General features: G+C 47.8%; 1 long non-coding RNA gene across 1 annotated transcript in view; it reads left to right on the top strand.

Moving 5' to 3' along the window:
* The window catches only part of LOC138582355 (uncharacterized), a 233,634-nt gene that overhangs the window by 42,130 nt on the left and 176,485 nt on the right, over positions 1-15,019 (top strand). The gene's annotated exons all lie outside the window — the stretch shown is intronic.

Here is a 15,019-nt window from a genome sequence, read left to right as displayed (position 1 = left end):
ATATTGACCAATCACAGTATGATTTTCTGCAACCCGGCTCTGGCACAGGGCATATTAGCCCTATTTCTAGCAGGTTTTATGTTTCAATAATCATTACTTTGGCCTGGGGAGCAGTCCTAATATTGTTCATAGCACATCCCTCAAATCAGATAGATTGGTCATCATTTAAAGTCACTAGCTCAAACTATGAACCTCACATTACTACACCCACAATACCCATTAGTGCACCTGCCCTCACTGGGGCACTATTAAAGTATGTGTCTTGAAGCGTCAGGCTCGCCCTCCTTTCCCTACTCCCGTTTTCCCTTTGTGGTCCCACCATTCACCTTTACACAGCCAACTCTTTCTGTGTTTCCGTCTGACAGTTGGATTGGCAGAACCAGATTAATTCCCCCGAGGATAGTCAGGGGACGCCTACAAATGTCAACTGGCAAGCAAGACTTCAATCTTCAAGCCACACCTGTTTAGTACAGGGGGGTAGTCCTGACCTCAAACATTTATACTACAGTGGTTTACCGTAGTAACAATTCTAACATCTCCATATCATGTTTAATACATCTTCATAAGTATGCATCATTGGAGGAAAGTACAAATCCAAATTCTGGAAAAACTGGAAAAACAGTTGTTGAGACCTTTATTTACTTAGGCCGCCTATTTAAGCATAGATAATTCAATGTAGATAGCTGAATGATTTACACATAGAAAGAATAAACAATAAACCTTGTCACCAGCTCGGTGAGTTTTGTAAAAAGAGGACACATATGTTACCAATTTAGTGCATCTTTAAATAGCATTACATGTACATTACATGTACACTGGTGACAGGAGGTCACTTAATTAAGTCCCGTTATAGTCCGTACATTGCAGAATTCTAAAGTGACTTTTTAGCAATGTGCCAACATTTCATCAGCTGGGGGTCGTGTAACTAGTCACACCTGAGCACATCTTGGGACCATCTAATTCTATTACCACCTACCAAGTACTAGACTATGACATCACTTGAAAATGCTTATCACAAGTTATACCATTTTCCCTGTTACTATTCATTGATTGTTCTGTCTGATCCACTTACAGTTCCAACACTTGTACCCACACTACTGAAGTTACATACCATTTCCCTCAACCCCTTTGTCTCTTTCCATTTGATGAGGCTCTATCAGGACCTTGGCGGTATCCCGGGGGAAAATCTGCCGGGATACCGCCCATGCAAATTGTGTTACCTTAGATTGGTCCGGCGCTATTAGTGTCAGATCCCGAGTTATCGGGGACGGGAGTGGGCAGTAATTCCCCATTCCCATGGGACATTCTGGCCGCTATTACCACAGCGCTATTAGCACTGCGGTAATAGTGCTGCAAATGGGCAGAAAGTGCCAAGATTTATCTCCAGCAGAAAGCTGGAGGTAAATCTTCCACTTTCCGCCCAGACTCGGGATTGGGTGGAGCGGTAATGTGGCAGTAATGGCGTTACCACTGCATTTTTGCTGCTATGCCCAACCCATGATGACCACCTTAGTCTTTCTGGTTCCTGTCCTTACTCCCACTTTTCCAGCCCTCTCACTTTTTTCTTTCCTCTGGTTACATCGAAGAGGGTGCACAGGTAAGGGGAGAGCACAGCATTTGCCACTTTCCGGCCTAGACCCTGCACCATATGACTAATACAGTGGTGATGGACACAGAAGGAAAGTGTTCAACATAACATTGTGCAGTGTGATGCAACATTTATTAGAATCAAATATACAGATGTTCAACAGACGGTTTGGCTGACTCCAAGCCAATTCTTTGAAAAATCAAATGCAAAGAAGACCAGGTAGGTTGCATAAAGATGCATTGCTGGTCTCTGCGGTTAGTAAGGGAGTTGGTGCAGTGCTTGAGGTCCTGTAGAAGGACCAATTTGCCAGAGTAGCTTGCATTGGCCATCCTTAAGTAAAGGGATGATGTTGGAGATATATAGCTTGCTGGTCATTTAACTAGACTTTTCTTTTTAAGGTGTTCAAGTCTTAATTGAGGGCCAGTGTGAGAATAAGCATGGGCTTGAGTGCTAAATCTTTACCTTGTCTTTTGTTCACTCTATTGTCCCCAAGTATGAGTACCCAAAAGGGCCAGATCAGTAACAATTGAGTCAGAGTCTGCAGATAGCCAATAAGGGGTGGTCTATATCTTGGATGATGAATACTTCTGGATGGTGTTCATTTCACAGTATAGTGTGAATTCAGGATGGACTGGTGATTGGATGTTTAGGGACCAGAATGTTGAATGCAAAAATGTTTCAACACAAATGCACTAGTCCCAAAAATATAATGCATCCTCAATCTTTCTGCTTCAATGTTTACCTGCCACGGGAAATACAATGGACCAAAGAATGCCATTAAAATTGAGAACTACATCTAATGCCAAAGATTCCACCCTTCGGAAATCTTTCAGATTATCAACAGCCGTAAATGATTTCCAATAGTACGGTGAGAATTTACCCAAGTCATTTCATGTGCATATTTCTCAGACATGCAAGCATACACATGGTAGGGTGAGGGTTCAAGATGAGAATAGACGTCTAGCAAAGGTGCCTGAGACATTTTAGGGGGAAAAAAGCACTTAACAGCAAGAGCAAAAGCAGTGAGCAGCGAAAGCAGCTAAATGTTTAAAAATCAATAGAGAGCCGATTTTGATGAAGCAGCAGAAAGCATAGCAACAGAGATTTTCAGATGAGATTACATCACACTAAAGAAATATTCTGTTGGTGAACAAACAAACAAAAGAATCCAAATGTATAGTAGACTATTTCCAGAATGAGAAGTAAATGTATTTCTTGTGGGTGAACCAAACGATTAGCAAATTAACGTGAACACTATTTCAGGTGAAAGAAATAACCTGTGTCTCTTGAAAAAAAGCAGTTTCTTGTTAATGAATAAATCAGAATGAAGAAAAACACACATCTTCATAAACAGACATGAAATAGAAAACAAAGAGCAAACTGAACAGCTTATTGAGAAAGAACCAACCACAGAACAAAAATATAAGTCATTTCCTGTTGAGGAATACATCTATTGCAGAACGAAGAAAAAACGTGTCGGGTAGTAAAACTACATCTAGGTTTTAAGGCATACATTATTAGAAATGAATAAATATGAGAGCAAGCAGTTTCCTATAGAAGAACAAACCAATCTGAGATCGAATAATATACAGTAACTTTATTAACATCACGAGGAATCCAAAGTTAATCAGCTGGCTAGGACCATTATGCCAGGACTCAAACAGAACACACTTCTGAAACTATTTTGTATCAACTGACTTTATTCCTCAATATTATATTGTATTACTTGCTACATGGCTATGTAATTAAATTATTTTTAACACACAAAAAAACAAAAAAGCTGGAGCTGTAGTAAGGGCAGTAAACAAGCAGTAAAACAAAACTCAAAATAATTAGATAAATAATAAGAAATAAATTTGGCCTGGATTACGCAAGTAATTATACATGAAAGGGTTTGCATGCACGCTGTAATAACCGCGTGCCATGCCAAAGCTTGCCTTTCGGCCAATGCGAAATGAGGATTATCTCAGTACACATGTAAACCCCTGTAGCATTGCACTTAGTATCCACTATTCACCTCCACTCCCAAAAACAGGCATATGATTTTGGAGGCATATACTTACACTGGAATATATTTAAACATGTTTGGAATGTCTGGATATCAGCTGGAAGGCACACATAATCCCTCTTCTGAGCAAAATTAGCAAACAGGCTTTTGAATTTTAGGACTAAAACCTGATCAGCCAAAAGAGATAGCATAAGCTGAAAGTTACTGATACCCTATAGATATGAAAACAAAATGTCCTCCTAATGTCAGAGAACCGTATCCTTGAAAAAACTCAAACATTTCAAACTTGACTACATTTCCCAAAAACCCCGATAGAAATGAGTCGTTTAACAATAAGACACGTGACCACTTCCCCCCAATCCCTGTCCACTCGAGCATATAAGGTCCCTTAAACTGGAAACCATTTCTTCTTTCTTTGATGCTCGGACAGCAGTGCAGATGAGTACTTTACTCAAATATTTGGCTGATGTATTGAGGTTTGTGTGATTAGAGGTGCGGAAGTGTAACAGAGCACACACAAGTGCAGTAGCTCACTGCGACACGAGTGACCGCCTCAGGGAATAGCAACTGCAGGGAACAGGAAGCCGACGTGCAGACTCTCTCAGTTTTCTCTGAACCCGTTTCGAGTTGCTAGAGCTGTCATAGCAGCCAGCTAGAACACTCGTTTATCCGGCACGGGAAACAAAACTAGAGGCAAATTAGAGGTGGCGAAGATTCCTCTCCCATATCAGCCCGCCCTGCTCAGTGGTGCTATGTTTAGCCACAAGACGGCGATGTAACAGCAAAAATGTAAAAAGAAAAGAAAATGGATTATTGTGCAGATAAAGACCCTACTGAAGAAAGGCTGCGAAAACATAAGGTTTTCTGCATAAGACGGGTCATTAGGGACCCAAGGCAAAGCCCTACAGCTCCCCATAATGTTACTGTGACAAGACGGGTGATCAGGAGCCCAAGCTCAAGTCCTGTGGTCCAACGCTGCGCTAAGTATAAGCCATGTCTGAATCTGAGGCATCAAGCCAGGAGATGTATCTTGAAGACTCGTAAATGGCCAGGAGTTTCAAAAGAGTGTTGGGAATCTCTACAAATAAATCTGTTTGCAGAGCAATCAGCACAGGGCTGAAGCCCATGAAAGAGAAGCTAGCGCAGGTGGAGTCGTGGCTGTCTACTACAGCAGAAGGCAGCAGTAAAAAGAGGCACAAGGGAGCATGTGGAGAGAAGAGCATTGACAAAGCCTCAACAAACGCAGCCAAAGCAAAGAAAAGCGGCTGCCAAGCCGAGAGAGACAGAGTAAGAAAGTCTCAAGCAGCTAAGAAAGGTGTTTCTCTGAGAGGAGCACGACTATTTTAAGAAAGGAAAGGGAGTGAAAGTAACTTCCTCATCATCGTCAGAGACTGAGGAAGCAGAGGGGTACTCTGCTGAGCATAGCGATACTCCATCAGAAGAAAGCAAAAATGGCAGCCAAATCACAGATGGAGAATTTGACACAGAAGCGCAGATACATCCCAGGTCGTCTGATTGGGAGCCATCGACAAAAATATCAAAACACTTGGGCAAGCGCTTCAGGGCACATCTAAGAAAAGAAGCTCGGAACAAACTAAAAGCAGAATGTCCTAGACCGCATACGGTTTAACAAATGGCGACAATGCCAATATTAGACCCCAAGATGGTAACACTCATCACCAAGTATGGAAGGGATCCTAAGCAAGGTCTAGATGGCGGGGATGTCAAGATAAGTTATTAGTCCTAGCAGGTCCTCTAGATAAAATAATGGAAATGGCTCAGAAAGCCAAAGAGCATGGCATCCCCATAGACGAACAAGTTACTTTCTTACCTGGTAACGTTCTTTCGATGCGATGGTCCGACGACGTATTCCATATCTATGACAGGTAATGTGCACAGCCGTGCTGCTTCGGAAAATCTTTGGCGTCTGCGTCCTGCGTCGATGACGTCGATACGCTGTCCCCGAGGAGCTCCTCCGACGGCCGACATCACCCGATGTGATAAGTAGAACGCACGACGCCCATAGCCTCAGTTATAGTTTTTTCCCAGAACGTGTGCCACCAGTTTTCTGCCAGTCAGACACACAAGGCCTTGCGGAACGCAAGCTGCAATCGCAAAAGAAATTCTCTAGCGGGGAAGGCAGGGAGGGAGCAATATGGAATACGTCGTTGGACCATCCCATCGAAAGAACGTTACCAGGTAAGAAAGTAACTTGTTCTTCGAGGGGATTGGGTCCTCCGACGTATTCCATATCTATGACAGACTCCCAAAGCAGTACCAAGCAAGAAGGTGGGAAAGAATTTAGAATACAAATTTAGCATGCCCAATCAAATTGCGGAATAGAGAACTGCCTTGCCAAAGGCCAGATCTTGCCCTCTGATGGAATCGAGGGAGTAGTGACGTACAAAAGTATGCACTGAAGCCCAGGTGGCTGCATCACAGATGTGACGAATAGGAACTCCCCTCTGCAGAGCAGTAGACACAGCCACTCCCCTGGTAGAATGGGCCCGCAAGCCAGCCGGAGGATCCTTACCCACCGAGCGGTAACACTCGGAGATAGCTAAAATAATCAGAGACAAAGTCTGTTTCGTCACAGCTTGTCCCAAACGCTTTCCAGCGTAACCAATGAAAAGTTGATCGTCCACTCTGACCCCGGACATGCGCGAAACATAAAAGCTCAACGCTCTCCTAGGATGAAGCCTATGGAGCCTCTCCTCTTCCTTACCAGGATGTGGAGGAGGATAGAACGCCGGAAGAACTACCTTCTGGCTCACATGAAATTCCGAAACCACCTTCGGAAGAAAAGAAGGACGAACTCTAAGGACAACCCTGTCCTTATGAAACACAGTGAAGGGTGGCTTAACTGAAAGTGCCTGTAACTCACTCACTCTGCGAGCGGAAGTAACCGCAACCAAAAACACAGTTTTCAGAGTTAACGGCCTCAAAGGGCAAGAATGTAAAGGCTCAAACGGAGCACCCATAAGAAACTTAAGAACAAGGTTCAAATCCCAACCTGGCACCAGAAAAGGTGACGGAGGGAACACATTAGTGAGCCCTTTCAAAAACTGCAAAATTAAAGGAATTTTAAAATAGGAACACTCTTCAGACGAGCGCTTAAATATGGACAGCGCCGCCAGGTAACCTTTAATGGTCCCCGCTTGCAAGCCCCTGTGGGCCAAAGAAAGCAAAAAAGACAGAACCATGGGAATGTCACATTCAAAAGGATCCACATTCTGAACTCTGCACCAGTCGCATAACTTTCTCCAACGGCAACGGTACAGAGACTTAGTTGCCGGCCGCCTGGCCGAGAGCAACACCTCCATCACGTCTTCAGGGAGGTCCCAATCCTTATACCTCAACCTTTCAGAAGCCAAGCGTGAAGATTGAGGGATCTGACCTCTGGATGGAGAACCTGACCCCCCTCCCGTGAGAGCAGATCGTCTCGGTAGGGAAGACGACGTGGAGGGCAGATGGACAAGTCAAGAAGGTCCGGGTACCACGTCCTCCCAGCCCACGCCAGAGCAATGAGGATCATCCGGGAACCGAACCTCCGTAACCTCCGCAGCACTTGCGGGATGACGGGGACTGGAGGAATCGCGTACAGCAGTGGGAATGACCACTCCACCACGAACGCGTCTCCTAAGGCTCCTTTTGGAGGAAATTCCCGTGAGCAAAACCTTTCGCACTTCCGGTTGACACTGGAGGCGAGGAGATCCACTTGAGGGGTCCCCCAAAGGGCGAAGATCTCCAGGAGAATCTCCTGAGCCAGCTCCCACTCGTGAGAGATCGAGCTCTGCCTGCTCAGAGCGTCCGCCGTCTCGTTGTCGTCTTCGGCCAAAGATGAACAGCCGAGATCGAAACTTCCTGCTGGATGGCCCAGAATTCGAACAGCATCGCCTCCTTGCACAGCGGAAATGATCCTGTCCCCCCCTTTTTGTTGAGGTAGTGCATGGCCACCGTGTTGTCTGTTAGAATCAGGACACTCTTTCCACGCACAGTCGGCAGAAAAGCCTTCAGGGCTAGCCTGACGGCCCTCAGCTCCAACAGATTGATATGGAGTCTGGACTCCGACGGAGACCAACGACCGCTGACTGTCAACTCGTTGGCATGAGCTCCCCATCCCGTGAGGGATGCGTCTGTCACGATCGTCACCTCCGGCCAGGGCAGCCAAAATGGGGCCCCCTTCATCAGATTGCCCTCGACGGCCAACCACAGAAGGTACTGGGCCACCGAGGGCGGCACCTGAACAGGGTCCGACAGCCTGCCGGAGGACTGAGACCACTGGATCTTGAGTTCCCACTGCAAAGATCTCATCCGCAGACGAGCCTCTGGCACCAGAAGTATGCAGGATGCCATGAGGCCGAGCAGTCTCAAGAACTCGGATGCTGGGAGATCCTGGGCAAAATGAAACTTGTGCACCATCTGCTGAATGTGAAGAGCCCTCACCTGAAGAGGAAAACACTGCCCCAGGGACGTGTCAAGCACTGCTCCGATGTACTGGAGCCGCTGCGTTGGTGTCAAATGGGACTTCTTTAAATTGAGGGAGAAGCCCAACCTGTGCAGGGAGTGGCAGGTGACGGACAGATGATCCAGGACTTGCTCAGGAGAGCTCCCCCTGATCAACCAATCGTCCAGGTAGGGGTAGACCTGAAAACCCTCGGGGGCGGAGGTCAATCCGAACGGCAGGACCCAAAACTGAAAGTGCGAGTCGCCAACCACGAACCTCAGGTACTTCTTGTGCTTGGGATGGATCGGCACATGGAAGTAAGCATCCTTGAGGTCGAGAGACACCAACCAGTCCTGAAGTTGAAGAGCCTGGAGGACTTGAGAAAGAGTCACCATCTTGAACTTGTCCTTCCTGAGGAGTTTGTTCAAACCGTGCAATACCATCCCTTGTTCCTCTCCGCTACAGGCACCAGTTCTATGGCGCCTTTCTCCAGCAGGGCTTGAATTTCCTGCGCAAGGAGCGGATCCAGACTCTTCAAAGAGAGGCTCCCGGGTGGATTGTCGTGAGGCCTCTGCCGAAAGGGAAGACAGTAGCCGTGGGTTATGATCTCCAGAACCCACACATCCGAAGTAATGGCTTGCCACTCTACAAGATGCTGCGCCAGCCTTCCCCCAAACGGCGAACCATTGGGCCTGGTCTCATGACTGAGTGGTAGCGGCTGCGGCGTTGCCCGAGGGCAAAGAGGCAACTGCTCGAGCGGCCTTGGCACCTCAAGTACCTTTATTTCCACCTCTGGCACTCTTACGATGACCCCTTTGACTCCTAGCTCCCCTCGCTTTACTGAAGGACGAGTAATAGCGAAAGGAACCTCCCCTCCATTGCTGTCCCCTAGGACGAAAAGGCGGAGGTTGGCGAACTGCAGCGCCCAACGACATCGCTGCAGCTTTGGAGGTCTGCAACCTCTCAAGGATCTCGTCAGCCTTGCTGCCAAAAAGGTGTTCACGGTCAAAGGGCATGTTTAGGAGCCGGGACTGCACATCAGGAGCGAACCCAGACTTCAGCAACCACGCAAACCTGCGCATTACGGTGCTCGCTGCCATGGACCGGCTGACACAATCCGCCAAGTCCAAACCCGACTGAACGGCCTCACACATGGCATCCTTGCCTTCCTGAACCATAGCAAGGAAACCATCCCGTTCGTCCCCTTCATTCGGGAATATGTTCAGCCGCTAATGCAACACAGTTCCACAGAGTGTGTGTGAAACGAGACAAGGCACATATGGAGTTGGTCGCCTGAAGCGCCATACCCCCGAAGAAAACACTTTCTTCGCCAAGCCGTCAAAACGTTTGTCGTCCCTATCCGGAGGGATGGTAGGATATGACGCCTGCTTTGCCGGGGCCGTAGCCGCCTGCACCACCAAACTCTCCGGAGTGGGGTGCCTAGACAAGCAGCAGGGGGCGCTACTGGCTGGACGGTATTTTCACGACAAAGACTTGCCCACTGCCGGGAGACTCTCCGGAGCAGTCCAAGCCGCTGCCACCCTTCTCTGCAGAGCCATATGAAAAGGCAAAACCGGGTCAGTGGGGGGACCGAGATCAAGGATGTCCGTGAGATCATCCTGAACGAACTCCCCTGGGGGAGCTGACCAACCCAAGTACTCGGTGACCCGAGACATAAGGCGCCGATATGAAGAATCGGCATGAGTGCCAGGCTCCGGCCTACAAAACTCCACCTCCGGAGAGGTGTCCAGTCCACTGGCATCATGCAGCGACTGCCGCAGGTCATCAAACTGGCTATGGCCCAAGATAAGTTCATCGGGAACCGTAACCGGAACCAAGCTGCCATCAGAGCCTTCATCACCCCCTGAAATGTACTCCAGGCGGGGAGAGGAAGACCTCTGGGGACCAAAGCAGTGCCTGACCTTAGCCAGAGCCTTTCTAGGGGCAAACCCTGTGCCACGGGGCCCCTCCGACACCACCGCCTCGAAAGGCGTCGAGGGCGCCGAACGAGTCGGCGCCGACAGAAAAGCCGTCGACGTCGAGCGAATCGGCATCAACGTCAGCTGCAGCGCCGCCAGCATCGGCGGTGTCGACACAGGCCTCAAAGCCGGAGCTCCGAGCATGTCTCTCGACGACCTAGGCGCCGATGGCGTCGACGACCCCCTCGGAGGCACAGCCTCGAGAGAAATCGTCGACGACCTCGGCGCCACAGGCGTCGACGTCTTCTTCGAAGATGGCACATGATCACGCGGTCTCGAGCAGTCGAGGACTGGGACCTGGAACGGGCATGGCGAGAACGGCTACCCTTGTCCGAGCGGGACCTCTCCCGCGAGCCGTGCCGACCACCCGAGCCCAAAGGCGTACGAGCGGTGTCTCTCGACCGGTGCCGACCGACCCCACTCGGAGGCGCGGACGGACCGGTGCCCTGCGATTCAAGAATCGCTAGCATCTGCTTCCCGAAGAAAGCCCATTCCTCCGGTGTCGCTTGCATGGAGGGATAAGCGACCCGCCGACGGGCGGAGTCCTCGGAAGAGGACGGGGAAGGCGACCTATGCCGGCGCTTCTGGGTATGCCTCGAAGAGGCGGAGGAGTGGCGAGACCGACTCCTGGAAGGAGACCCACAGGACTTCCGACGATGACGCGGAGAGTCGCCCCTTGAGTCATCCGTCAAAAGCCCCGCAGACCTCGACTTCCGGGGCTTAGACACCCGGCCTACTGACAGCTTCTTCTTGCATTCCCGCAAGGCCTTTACCGTGAGCAACTGGCAGTCGACACAGTCGTCCGTATCGTGGGCCTTCCCGAGGCACCAGAGGCAGGCGTTGTGCGAGTCTGTGACCGACATCTTGGACCCACAGTCCCCACAGTTCTTGAAGCCTGGACGCGGGGTTGAGGATGAGAAAGACATCGCCACAACAGGTCTTCACACAAACCGAACAGGTTCAACGAACCGAGAATTGAAAACAGCAAACTCCAACGAGTCGAGGCGTACCGAGATTCATGAAGCGAACACGTTCGCGGAAAAAACGGAACTGAGGCTATGGGCATCGTGCGTCCTACTTATCACATCGGGTGATGTCGGCCGTCGGAGGAGGTCCTCGGGGACGGCGTATCGACGTCATCGACGCAGGACGCAGACGCCAAAGATTTTCCGAAGCAGCACAGCTGTGGACATTACCTGTCATAGATATGGAATACGTCGGAGGACCCAATCCCCTCGAACCAAACGTTCTTGTGGGGTGGGCTCACTGGGCTATATGTTTGCTAGGAAACACAAACTGCATGATCTGGGTGGAGAGGTTCAGGAGCATACTAATCAAGATGGATTCAGGGTTGGCTGACTGACCCACGTCAGAACCAGGAAAGCGGAAGGTCTCCTTTTTGGTGATACCTTTGTCAAGGAAATGAACAGATTTGTAAATACATATACAGCGCTAGATAAAGCACAATTGTCAATGAAGAGCGTGTTCAACACCAAGGTTTTCGACACGGCTGGGTGAGGTCGAGCCGCTCGACCAGCCGATTTCCTCATCAAAGGTTCCACGGAGGGTGTGGAGGAACCGGCAGTTCAGATTGGAACACACATCCTTTCTTCCCTTCCTGTGGAAGAGGCGGAAGGGGTAGAGGCTGGAGAGGTCAAAGGCAACTGCCAGCTCCTACAGGTGAGCAAGTGTTGCAGGGGACAATTGGGAACATGCTAGAACTATGCATAGAAAATTGTCCCAAACTGACAACAGATGTGTGGGTATTAAAAGACAGTGCATGTTTTTCGGCTAGAATTTCTGACAGAGTCTTATCAAGCGCATCCACCTCCTCCAATCAAATTCACAGTGCAAGAAACGCAGCTAGTGATGTAGAAGTGAGAGAGCTGGTCACAGTCAACACCATAACGGCAGTAGCTCCTCGGGAAGCCAACATTATTAGCAACATCTTCCTAGTTTGGAGGAAGGAAAAGATCAGGCCGGTAATACCTTTGAAAGAACTTAATGTACATGTAGTCTACAGGCACCTCAAGATGGATGGTATTCACCTCCTCAGAGACCTATTGCAGACCGAAGACTGGCTAGCTTGGCTGGACCTCACAGACGCATTATTTAGTGGTTCCAATCTCCCCCTGCCCCCACAGGCAGTCACTGCGGTTTATCTGGGCAGTACAGACCTGGGAATTTTCCAGTATGCCCTTCGGTCTGTTCTCCGCCCCATGGTATTTCACAAAGCTTCTGAAGCCAGTAGCGGCCAAGCTCTGTGAACAGGGCACAAGAATGATAATTTGATTAACATGCCGTTATTGATGGGAGCTCCAGTTGAAGAACATCCCTTAATAAAGAGGGTGATGAAGGGCATTCGGTTCATGAAGCCGCCAGTTCCAAAGTATTCCCTACTATGGGACGTTAATAGAGTGTTAAGACTATTCCTTTCGTGGCCAGATAAAGTTAATGTGTCCAGGAAAACACTGACAGCCAAGCTGACTGTGCTTCTATGCCTGATCTCATGTAAGAGAGTTTCAAAAGTTAGAGCACTAAATATAGTGTATAGGGGGTTTTCTCCCAAAGGAGTTACATTCTATATTACTAGAAGGACCAAGACGAACATCTCAACCACATCTTACCCAGCTTTTCCTGACCTGCCTAAGCTCTGTGTTGTTAAGTGCCTCAAAGTGTATGAGGCGGTAACAGCCGAGCTCAGGTCGGCCGGGAAATCTCATTTACTAATAGGGCTTACTAAAACACATAAGGCAGTGTAATGCGCTACCCGGGCGAGATGGGTTAATATTTCAGGGCACAATAGACTAAAAGTGCTATGGCCCACAAAGCATTCTTAGCGGGTGCCAGGCTAGAAGGTATTATGAAAGCCACGGACTGGTCACGACTGTTTTTTTAAACATTCTACTTCAAGCCGATAGATCAAGTTGCTTCATTAGTAGTAAGTAAGCTTTAAACAAGCATAATACGAGCCTGCGTGCTTGCCATACAATGCAGATTTTCCATATTAACGTTCAGGAAAGTCATTATTTCAAGACACAGTGGCAAAGTATTATGTTAATGGGTATTTGTACCGCACCACCGGAGTAGTCCCCCTGGCACTCTGGTGGATCTGAAAAAGGAGGGTTTGAAGGGAGTGGGGTTTAGTAGGGTATAGCGGGAATAGGTAGAGTGAGAAATGGTGATGTCCTGTTGGCAGCCTCAGTTCAGTTTTCACTGTTTGCTGAGCTTGGGTGCGATTTACGGGTTGGTGTCCTTGCCATATGCTGTTGTGCATGATTACGTGGTGTTTGTATGTTGTTGCAGTTTGGTACCGTGTGTGCGGATTGCTGTGCCGAGATGTGGTTGTGTGTGTTTGCGTTGGATACGAGTATGCAGATAATTGAAGTTATTTAGAGTTGGGTTAGTGTTTTTTTTCTTAGCTTCTCGTGTTGGAATTCGGTGCTCATAATCTGTGGCCGTCCTGTGTTTTGGAGATTACTTAGCGCAGTGTTAGCTTTCTTCTGTAGATTTCTAGCGGTATATGGGCATGAGAGGTTGATGCGGCCTCCCCCACCTTTGGGCTAGGGCTGATTCAGTGATGGGGTATTTTTACCTCCCTGGGTTTCTCAGCTAGTATGGGAGTAGTCCTACCTACTGGGTTGTTGCCTGTGTTGGTTGGTGTCCCCCACCTGTTTCCTAGTGGGGGGACACCACCCAACAAAGAAAGTGAGGTATTGATGCAAGAGATGATCAATGAACAAAGTGCTGTTTGGTTTATGAAGGAGATCTGTTTAATCAAGATAGTAGAATGTGATAGCTTTACATATATGCTAATGATAGTAATGATTTATTACAGGTAACTAAGTATTTATGACATTGAAGATCCCACCCAATTTTAATTAAAAGTATATTTGGTTTCAGGAAAAGATGAAATCAGCGTAGCAGAGCTTGAATGATTCGATGTGATGGAAGTTCATGAAGTTCTGGACATTTCAATAGAATAAAGGACTCGGAGAAAGGTTGCATCAACGAAGAGGACATGGTTTCCTGTTAAGGGACGTTATAAGCTCAAATGGACTGTGACTGGGGGAAGTGGTCACATGTTTTATTGTTAAATGACTAATTTCTACGGGGGTTCCTGGGAAATGTAGTCAAGTTTGACGTGTTTTTTCAAGGATGCTGTTCTCTGATATTACAGAGAGGAGTAATACTTTGCCTCTGTGTCTTTAATAGAATCATGACTTTCCTTAACGTTACTATGGAAAATCTGTATTGTTGAACATTTGGGCCAGAAATCCAAACAAAGCCCACCGAAGTGCCACACAATCTTATTGATGCACATGACAATTGTAAACACTGCATCAATGGAAACATCAGACTTCTGGTTGACCAAGTAGAATTACAAGATCCAGAAATGCAGGGACAAAGCACATACACAGAGCGTTTTCCTATGGGATTTCACCATTATAAAACACTTCTGTGAATCTGGCCCTTAGTCACTAATATGGTCGCTCCCTGCTTGCTCCAAGTGTGAGATATACCATCCTAATGCAGATCCCAATATACACTTTCTAGGTGTGCTAAGCAGCTCAGTGTTTGGGGCCTATTAGTTTGCAAATTGCTTGGCTCACATTCTGGTCTTTGCAGAGGAAAAGTACCATTACAAATGGCCTCAATACAATGTGGCTGAGAAACAATTTTTCAGCTGCAGTTCCTCTATACCCCCACTCAAAGTAGGATTTTTTCTTTCATACTTCGGAAGAGTTAAAAATGTAAAGGAGGTTGCCTTTATTATTCACCTGGTGTTTTGTGTTATGATGTGTCGGGTCAGAGTCACATCAGCCAGCACCTGTGCTTGAATGTAATATATGTGTAACAACGTCAGACACTTAACTCTGCAAAAGGAATGCTTATTAAGGTCTTTATCTCTGCAGAGGGAAACACAATCACCACAGAAATCAGAAGGAAAGCGATGCGCCAACAAAAACTAGGATCTTGAGTTTCCCTTTTCATTC

The sequence above is a fragment of the Ambystoma mexicanum genome, chromosome 3q, assembly GCF_040938575.1.
Source record: "Ambystoma mexicanum isolate Mex_15411 chromosome 3q, UKY_AmexF1_1, whole genome shotgun sequence".
NCBI classification, from domain to species: domain Eukaryota; kingdom Metazoa; phylum Chordata; class Amphibia; order Caudata; family Ambystomatidae; genus Ambystoma; species Ambystoma mexicanum.
This window is presented reverse-complemented; position numbering and strand designations above follow the sequence as displayed.